A 9,229-nucleotide genomic window follows, 5' to 3' on the forward strand; every position below is an offset into this window, starting at 1 on the left:
ATGTTTCTCTCTCATCGACGTTTCTAGCTCTCTAGATCTCTCTCCTTTCTCTCTGTAAAAAATCAATAAAATATATTTAATAAATAAATAAATAAATAAATAAATAAATAAATGGGAAGCCCTGCACACACTGCATGAATGAACCGTGAGGACATTATGCCAAGCGAAATAAGCCAGTCACAAAAGGACAAATACTGTCTGATCCCACTGCTAAGCGGTATCTAAAGTAGTCAAACTCAGAAACAGAAAGCAGGGTGGTGGTTGGCAGGCACTGGGGGTGGGGCTGGGGGCGGGGCTAGGAGACAGGGTGAGTTGTTTCATGGGTACACAGTTTCAGTTTCTGGAGATTTGTTGCACAATAATGTGAATGTACACTTAAAGATGACTAAGAACTGTGCATTTAGAAAATGGTTAAGGTGGTAAAATTGTTATGCCTTTAAAAAAACGAAACACCACATAAAAACACGTATGTCAAAGTATATAAAGTGATTCAGAGGACCAGGGCTCTAAATGCAAAGAGGTTTTAGGAATACCTTAATCGGTTTCTGCTTTTAGTTTTTCTTTTATGTATACACAAGCGTGGTTTAAAAAAAAAAAATCCATGCTTAAACATGTCTAAGTAGGTTTTAATAAGTATGAATCTCCTAGGTAATAGAAACGACTTAATCCAGGCACTTTGTTCTAAAGCCCCTCGTGGCATTCAGTGTTTTTAAAAAATGTATCTTTATTGTGGAAAGTATTACATTTGTCCCATTTCCCCCACTGACCCCCCCTACCTCTCCCCAACCTTCACCGCACTATTGTCTGTGTCCATGGGCATTCAGTGTCTCAAGTTACATGTCTGGGGGGCTTGGTTCAGCCCTATCCAGAACTGTTGCCTTGGGAATGCATTACGTATTGTAGAACTATTCCTTCCATTTCCATTGACACTATAATGCTCAGTATAATAAGCAGGAAAGGGTATTTATTAAAAGAATAACAGAACTTCTCATAAAGGGACAACACAGGTGAATATGCCCACTCCTTTTGAATCTATTTAAACAATAATTAAGGGATTAAAAAAACACTTCGTTAACCTGCAATGACAAAGAGAACTAGATAGATGCCAACACGATTTTGGAATCTACAGCATGAGGGTGAGTTAAACGGACTTGACACTAAAATGCCTGCAAAGGTTGGGGGAATAAATTTTTCATACTTCAGAACCCCAAAAGGCTCAGTAATTGGACCAATGATTTTACCAGGCAACTCGGAAGGAGAAGGTGAGTATGGATGGAGCTGAAAGCAGGATGATTAGTTTAAAATTTGTAAGACGTTAAACTATTAATGCTGTTTCTCAAGCCAGGGCAGCCAGGAGACTGCCTTTTCCCCATCCAGACATAAAAACAGAAAGTTTCTTTTCAGGCCAGATTGAAACAGAGAGGATCTGTTCATGTTTTGAATACCTTATTGGAAAAGGAGGTTAGGTGAAGTCTACATATTGAACCGTGAGACCCTTTTTCATCCCCCTTTTGATGCCTCTAAGAACACAATGGCGGCTACGCTTAACCACCCTCTCCCGTCACCCAATAAAGGTGTGTGGGAGGACACGACTAGGGAACCTGAGCAGCCTAAGAGAAAAGACCCACAGATAATAACTGCTGAGAGTCCCTCAACCAAATGAAGTCCTGCATATATACGCACAGAGCTCCCACTATAATGCCAAATTCTACATATGCTTGAAGGTCTGTCTGAAATCCCAAGGTAACAGAAAGAGGCAGAGACCAGTGCTCAGTGCAGGATCTTAGGTGCAGGCAATGCCTTCCTGGTTTCCCTGTCATTTAGTCCCCGGCATCTTCATACAGCCACGCATCCCTTATCACACAGTGAGTTATCATGGAGGACGTAATGACAAACCTGCCTGTGGGGTCCTCAATCCTGCTTTTGAATGCTGTTTCGTGCAGTGAACCGCCTCCTTATCGAGATGCTGTTACACGAGGAACATATCTATTTGAGCTTTAAAAAAGGTCAGCAAATGCATTAGATGTTCTCAACATTTTCCTACCCTGGATGTCACGTCCCGATGCCTAGCATCAGCAGAACATCAGCTCTCACACCAAGTCCTGAGAATCGAAGTTCCCTCTAGACACATCCTGATCCCGAACACAGCTAAAGAGAAAGGAAACATAAGACAATGAGAGTTGTGAATGCACTGCCCAATTAGTCACAGAAAGTAATACAGGCCCACAGAGGTTTACTATGTCTACCCTCCACTGGCCCTGAAGCTGGATGCTTAGTGTAGCTAATTTCAGTTGCATTACTTCTGTTCCCTTTTAAACAGTCTGGAGCAAACCACCTTGTAGAGGAACTCCATGAGGCATGGTTCGTGGCCAGTAAGTTGGTGGGCTCGTGCATACACTCCATCTTCCTGCCCAAATTGGTTGCATCTCTCTCTGAATACCTGTTTCCATGGTTATTTCTGCAAAGGAAGACAGTTTGGAGAACTGGCCAATGGTTCTTTCTTTCTTTTAAAAAAAAATATATTTTATTGATTTTTTTACAGAGAGAAAGGGAGAGGGATAGAGAGTTAGAAACATCAATGAGAGAGAAACATTGATCAGCTGCCTCCTGCACACCCCCTACTGGGTATGTGCCCGCAACCAAGGTACATGCCCTTGGCCAGAATCAAACCTGGGACCCTTGAGTCTGCAGGCTGACGCTCTATCCACTAAGCCAATGGTTCTTAAATGCTTCTGCTTGGTAGTAACAGGCATCATTTCCAATAACATTTTGTTGACCAAAGCAAGTCACAAAGCCACCTACATTCAAAGGGAGGTCCAGGAAGGGCAAGAAACCTTGGAACACCAATCTGCTGCAGCCCCCTACCACAAGAAGCTGGCCTAAACATTAATGCTGGGTTAAGGGAAACATTGATGATCCCTTAACTAGTGACTGGAGTTTTATTTGCTAAAGCAAGTGCATTGCCTTCTTTTCTCTGAGGTAGGAGTGTCGAACTCAATCAGAGAAGGGGCCAAAATCTAAAATCCAGCCTAAATCGCGGGCCGAATGGTTTACTGAACAGTCATAAACTGTCATTGTGATGGAAACGCAGCGGAGTGCAGTGATGACAGCGCGGTGCGGGCCACATTGCAAGGCCTGGAGGGACGGATTTGGCCCGAGGGCCTTGTGTTTGACACATGTGCTCTGAGGCATATTTTTCCCCTTTAATTTTTATTGTGATGGTCTCTGCTGGCTAATGTGCATTCTTATCTTGGCAGTCCTAAGCTCAGGGCTTTACCAGAAATGTCCCTGTGAAAAGGAACTTGAGGTCAGTAACAGAATTTGCTTACTCAAACTGGCTCATCATCTATTCAGTGCCTTAACGAGGACAAGCAGACCACGTCCCTTTGTTACATAGGAACTATGGGTTTCCTGGGCTCATTCGTTTGCCTTGAAATTAGCTGCTCTTGGAGCTTTGCAGAGTGGGCCTGCAGCAGGCATCAACCACACACTCAGTCAACACCGGTGACCTGTCATTCTTTTACCAGGCTCTTGCCCTCCAGAAAATAACCTTCCAGCGGAGGAAACAATATGTAAACCTACCAAGTATTACCATGTATGTTTCCATACAATACTGGTGGTCAGGCAATAGATTAATTTCAGAGGCAAGAAAGCTCAACATAAGGGATTGTGTAATCAGGGTCTTTGAAGAACGTGGAGGGTGAGCTGGGCTTGGATGGTGATGGGTGTCAGGGAGTGGAGAATGGATCTCTCTTCTAGGCCTGCACATTTCTAGGGAGAGCCTGAGAGAGGGACAAGATCAGAAACAGTGATGGAGGAGAGAGAACATGGATGGATTTAGAAAGTATCTGCTGACGTGGTGGGAGAACTGCTGAAAACAGAGCACGCATGCCCCGGGTCAGCACATGGGAATGGTGGCAGGAGAGGGAACTGGGACCACAGTGGGAGGGGCCAGGTGGGAGCACAGGGGATGAGCCAAGACCTGCCCCTGTGCCCACCACAGCCTCGCAGCCCACAGTTCCTTTCAAGGTGCATGAATTCATGCACTGGGCCCCTAGTATAAGTAATAAAAATACAATTCATAAGTCCAACTTCCTGGTCCAACTTTCTTCCAAAGTGCTTCCCAGATATTTAATTCCAGATCCATGTTACTCAACAACTGATATTTGGTTGTTGCCTGATTTTTTTTTATGTAAGTCATTTTTCTCTACCAGATTATAAACTCCTTGAATGAAATATCCACTTCATACTTAAAAGTCTTGGAGTTCCCTGCAGTGCTTAGCAGAGTACTGGACATTAAAAAATGCTTAACAATAAACTGTTTATTAACTGATAAGCCTGTTCCCAAGGGACTGAAATCCTGGCCCTGGGCCCACTTTCTGTAGCAAGTTGTCTTTTGTGATGAAAGCATGGGATTGGGTCAGCCTCAGGGGAACACTAGGCACAAGCTGATCAGAATAAAATGAACCAAAAACCTTTTTTAATTGATTTTTGAGAGAGAGAGAAACATTGATTGGTTACCTCCCTACATACCTGGACAGGGGAACGGACCCTAAATCTGGGCATGTGCCCTGACCGGAAATTGGACTGGTGACCTCTTAGTGCATGGGACAACACAGCCAACTAAGCCACACTAGCCAGGGCTCAAAAACCCTTTCTTGAAAAAAAATTTAAATTTGAAAAAATTGAAGTAGTCATCATAGGAAATAGAAATCATTTGTTGAATTCTCTGCAAGATTTTTATCATTTGAAAGTTTTTACTTGTTAACATAATGGTAAGGGCCCTGTCACCTATTCAAGGCCCTGCCAGGGTCTATAACAACCTAATCCAGCTGGAAAATCAAAGGGAATGGGAAAATGTTCCATGATGATGTGATGATCTGTTTGTGTCCCTTTTTTGGATGGGCTGGCGATGCTGAGCATTTGTAGAGACATAATGGAGCATTCCAAGGTGTTTTGTCAGTGAAGCAGGAAGGGTGGTAGGTTAATGCCACATAATTGAAGAGCCAGACAGCCCTCCTTGCAGGTGAAGGTCATTGGGGTAAAACAGGGTCCTTCCGGTTTCAGCGCTGGCCTTTTGTTTTCAGTTTTGAGACCTGAACTTTGGGGATACAGCTTTAAAAGTAGGTCCTACAATGGGTGACATTTTATTTTTCAGTAATTGTGGGTGGCATTACTAAAACGGGGCTTACAGGCTCCCATGGAAAAAATGAATCAGAAAAGTCCTGTCATTGGAAGAGGCTTTCACCCACAAGTTACAAAGTGGCTCTCTGCCTGGGTCCCTCCAATCCACAGGAAACACAACTCACCCACACAGACTGTTAGCAACACGACAATGCCCTGCTTCCCAGGCGGACTGCATTCTGTAGGGCCCGCCATCCTTGGACTCCCCGGAATGACCACCTCCGAGAAAAATTTCAGACGAAAAACTATTTGGAAGTTCCTATTTCCCTTTAAAGATGATCTCCCTCTATCAGGCCCTTGCAGCTCTTAACTTTCTTTGCTGGAACTGCACACAAGGAGCAAAGTTTCATGTTTAAATTTAGAAATTGTCAGGAGAGAAATTTTATTTTACTCAAATTTGCTTTGAAACTTTTTACAAAAGAGAGGCAGGGAATTTGGGGCTCCCATTTCAAAGCCAGATGCTGTTCTGACTTTTTGATGGTTTTGGAGAACAAAGGTTTGGCTTTTTGCTGGGAACGTCGGAGTTGATTTTGCGTTCAGATACACGGAAGGAATATCAACAGGTTCCTTGCAGAGAGCACCCTTACTTCCCACATCAGCCTTTCTTTCTGGTGTTTTATAACTTTCAAAGCATGCTTCAGAGTTATTGAGAAACACAAAGGTTTGCAAATTTAGGTGGATATCAAAACAATTTGGCAGTAAGAGAGCCCTCACGTTTTAAACTGAATATCATGAAAAGGCAACCGGGCCTACTCTTTACTGGAGAGTTTGTCTCAGCCAGGTTACTGAAGTCCTTGGTGGAGCAGCCCAAGTCACAGATGGTAAGTTTATCCTTTGCTTTCGTTTATCAGCATAGAGAGGCAACGATGAAGGAATTTCACAGTAACTTGCTTGATTGATTCTTTTTCAGTAAAGTAGATTTCCTTTTTAAAGGAAGTCCCACTTTACTAACTTCAGATTTTTCCTTCTCAAGAGAAGACAGATATATGATTCTGTTTCCACATCTATGAATCCAGCCCGCATGTCTCCTCTCTTGCACATTTACCCGGCTCGGGCCGGCCGACCAGATGGTTGGACGTGGAAAAAGACTGGTGGGCCGCCAGGACACTTGGGGAATCTCGGCCGAGCTTGTGGACAAACTCTTGGCAGGAAACAGGGCCGAGCTCTCCAGGCCCCAGAGCTGGAGGCCAGCAGCCTGGTCTCTTTGAAGATGCCGGGCTTCTGGCCGGCAAAGGTGGAGTCTCTGCCATGGCTGCGATTTCCCCCACTCCCTGTTGCGCTGGCTAAGGGAGCTATATCCAGTGGCTTCCTAGGTGGCTATCACTTTAAGACATTCACGTTGACCTGATCATTTAAAATTTCCATTTGGAGGTGTTTTATTGTGTACACTAGATGCCCAGTGCATGGATTTGTGCACAGGTGTGGTCCCTCGGGGTGGCCTGCAGGGATTGAGCTCCAGCTTTCACCCCCAGGCTTGCAGCCCCACAGCCCTGCAGCCCCACCTGGCACCCCACCATAGCCTGGGCTGCCACCTCACCTGCTCCACCATCCCACCTGTGGACTGATTGATTGGGGCATCTAATGCGCCCCCTCCCCACCCCCCCAACAGCCGCTGCATTGCTATTGGCTGGGCGATTGGGCCCCCACTCGCACTTGCCTTGCTCTGGCACTGCCTGCTCATCTGCTCCACCATCCCATCACAGTTCTGCTCTCCTTGGGGCTCATGGGGGCCAGCAGCTGCCTCCACTGCTGCCCGCTGCCAGTGACGCATTGTTGACACCCGCCATGTTCCCTGGTGGTCAGAACATGTGAGAGAGAGAGAGAGAGAGAGAGAGAGAGAGAGAGAGAGAGAGAGAGAGAGAGAGGAACTTCCAGTCGAATGACTGCCTGAGGGGACAATTAGCATATTATAATTTTATTACAAAGAATAGCCTATTAAATAATTGTTCATGTGTATAGTTTATAAATGAGCCTATAGAGGGGAGTCATGCTTAAAGATATTTTCTATGGATGTTCACAGATAAAAGGTTTGGACATCACTGCTCTATGAGTAAAAGTTCTGTAAAGGGTCTGTATGGCCTTCTCCCAAGGGCATTTTCAGATTTTATGTCCAAGACTTAAGAACCAACTTGCAACAGCTCCAAATAGCCAATGATGGGCCAATTGGAGCATTAATACAAGCCATGGACCAAAACATGTGAAATAAATTAAGATGTCATGACTTCATAACGATCTTTTAAAAATCAACTCATTGGTCTCTGTTGGAGGATGTCAGAGAGCCAATTATTCTTGGATGAATCATGCATTGGACCTGCCTTTCCTACTAGTATGTGAGCTGTACCCTCCCTCTTCAGGAAAAATGGCATTTGAATATCATTATTTGGCAAATCTCAAGTGAAATAAGATCTAGGCTATGACCATCAATAACTAATATCAGAAGAAGAGAGAGAAATGAACATGGTAAGTCTCCTGGTGGAAAATCCAACACCATCTTTATATAAAATGACCCTGGCAAGCCCTGGTCAGCCTGATTTCGTTGGAGCGCATTCTCATATACCAAAAGGTGGCCAGTTTGATTTCTGGTCAGGGCACATACCCAGGCTGCCAGTTCACCAGTCTGAGTACATTGATGTTTTTCTCTCTCTCTTTCTAAAACTGAAAAATACAAAGCACAAAAATATATCCTCAGGTGAGGATTTAAATAATAAGGAGTTCTGCCCTAACTGGTTTGGCTCAGAGGATAGAACATCGATATGCAGAGTGAAGGGTCCCAGGTTTGATTCCCGTCATAGGCAGGCGCCTCGGTTGCAGGCACATCCCCAGTAGGGGGTGTGCAGGAGGCAGCTAATCGATGTTTCTCTCCCATCGATGTTTCTCTATCCCTCTCCCTTCCTCTCTGTAAAAAATCAATAAAATATATATATTTTAAAATAAGAGGTCCTGCCAAAATATTAAATCTGAATCAGATTGAGCAACTAAATCTAATAATTAGGAAATATGGAGGCACCAGGGGAATGCAATAAGCAAAACCACACTGTGGGAGATGTGATGGGAAGGATAATCTGTTTTCTTAAACAAATATACTTCAAGGAACAAGAAAGAGAAAGGAAGCCTATAGCTTTACAGCAAGCATGTCAAACTTGCGACCCGCAGGCAGCATGCCACATTTATTTGGCCCGTGTTAGCCTCTGAGTTTGACATGTTTCCTTTACAGAAACTTAAGGCACATAAACCAAATGTAACATGTGAATGCTTTTTAGGTTCTTTTTTCAAGCAAACTTAAGAAAAACAAACCTTGAGACAATCAGGGAAACTTGGACACTAACTGGACAACAGAATTGTGAATGTTTTCTGTGATGTGGTCATAGTTTCATAGTAATTCTTGAAAAGGTCTTTTTCTTTTAAAGATACTTACTGAAATACTTGTGGATGAGATGGTATCAAGCTGGCATTTGCTTTATGTACTCCAGTGTGGGGAAGGAGACGAAGAAGGGGAAAAAATGAAACAAGAGTATGCATGAGTTTGTAATTATAATAGGTACATAATTGGTACATTCAGGTACAGACATGTTCTAGTCTGTCTCCTTTAGCATATGTTTGAAATGATCTATAATAAAGAGGGTTTTTTTTTGTTGTTTTTTTTAAAAAGGCTAATGTCCAACCACGATCCTCCTTTGTATTCCTAAAGCACAGACCAGAGAAAGTGTTCCTTAAAAACAACAATTTCAAATGCTCTACGGAATCCAACAAAAATTAGGTCGAATGGACCAATGAATTTCTATTCCAATCTCACCTCTAAGCAAAAGCCAAAAAGAGAGGCCATATGGGATTTCCACTCTAAAAAGAGAAATCTTGTAGGGGTGAGTGCTCTCCATCAAATTTTAGGAGCCATAAAGTGTTGTTGAAACAAATGAAACCTTGTGTTACGCTCAGATGTGCTAAGTCCCCTCTCTCCACCCCTCCCTACTTCTGGAGGACTGGTCTGGACAGCAAAGCTGGAGATGAGTTTCACTGGGTCTGTTCATGAAAATATCTTTAAAAGATG

Source organism: Pipistrellus kuhlii, unplaced genomic scaffold (assembly GCF_014108245.1).
Source record: "Pipistrellus kuhlii isolate mPipKuh1 unplaced genomic scaffold, mPipKuh1.p scaffold_m20_p_2, whole genome shotgun sequence".
Taxonomy (NCBI): Eukaryota; Metazoa; Chordata; class Mammalia; order Chiroptera; family Vespertilionidae; genus Pipistrellus; species Pipistrellus kuhlii.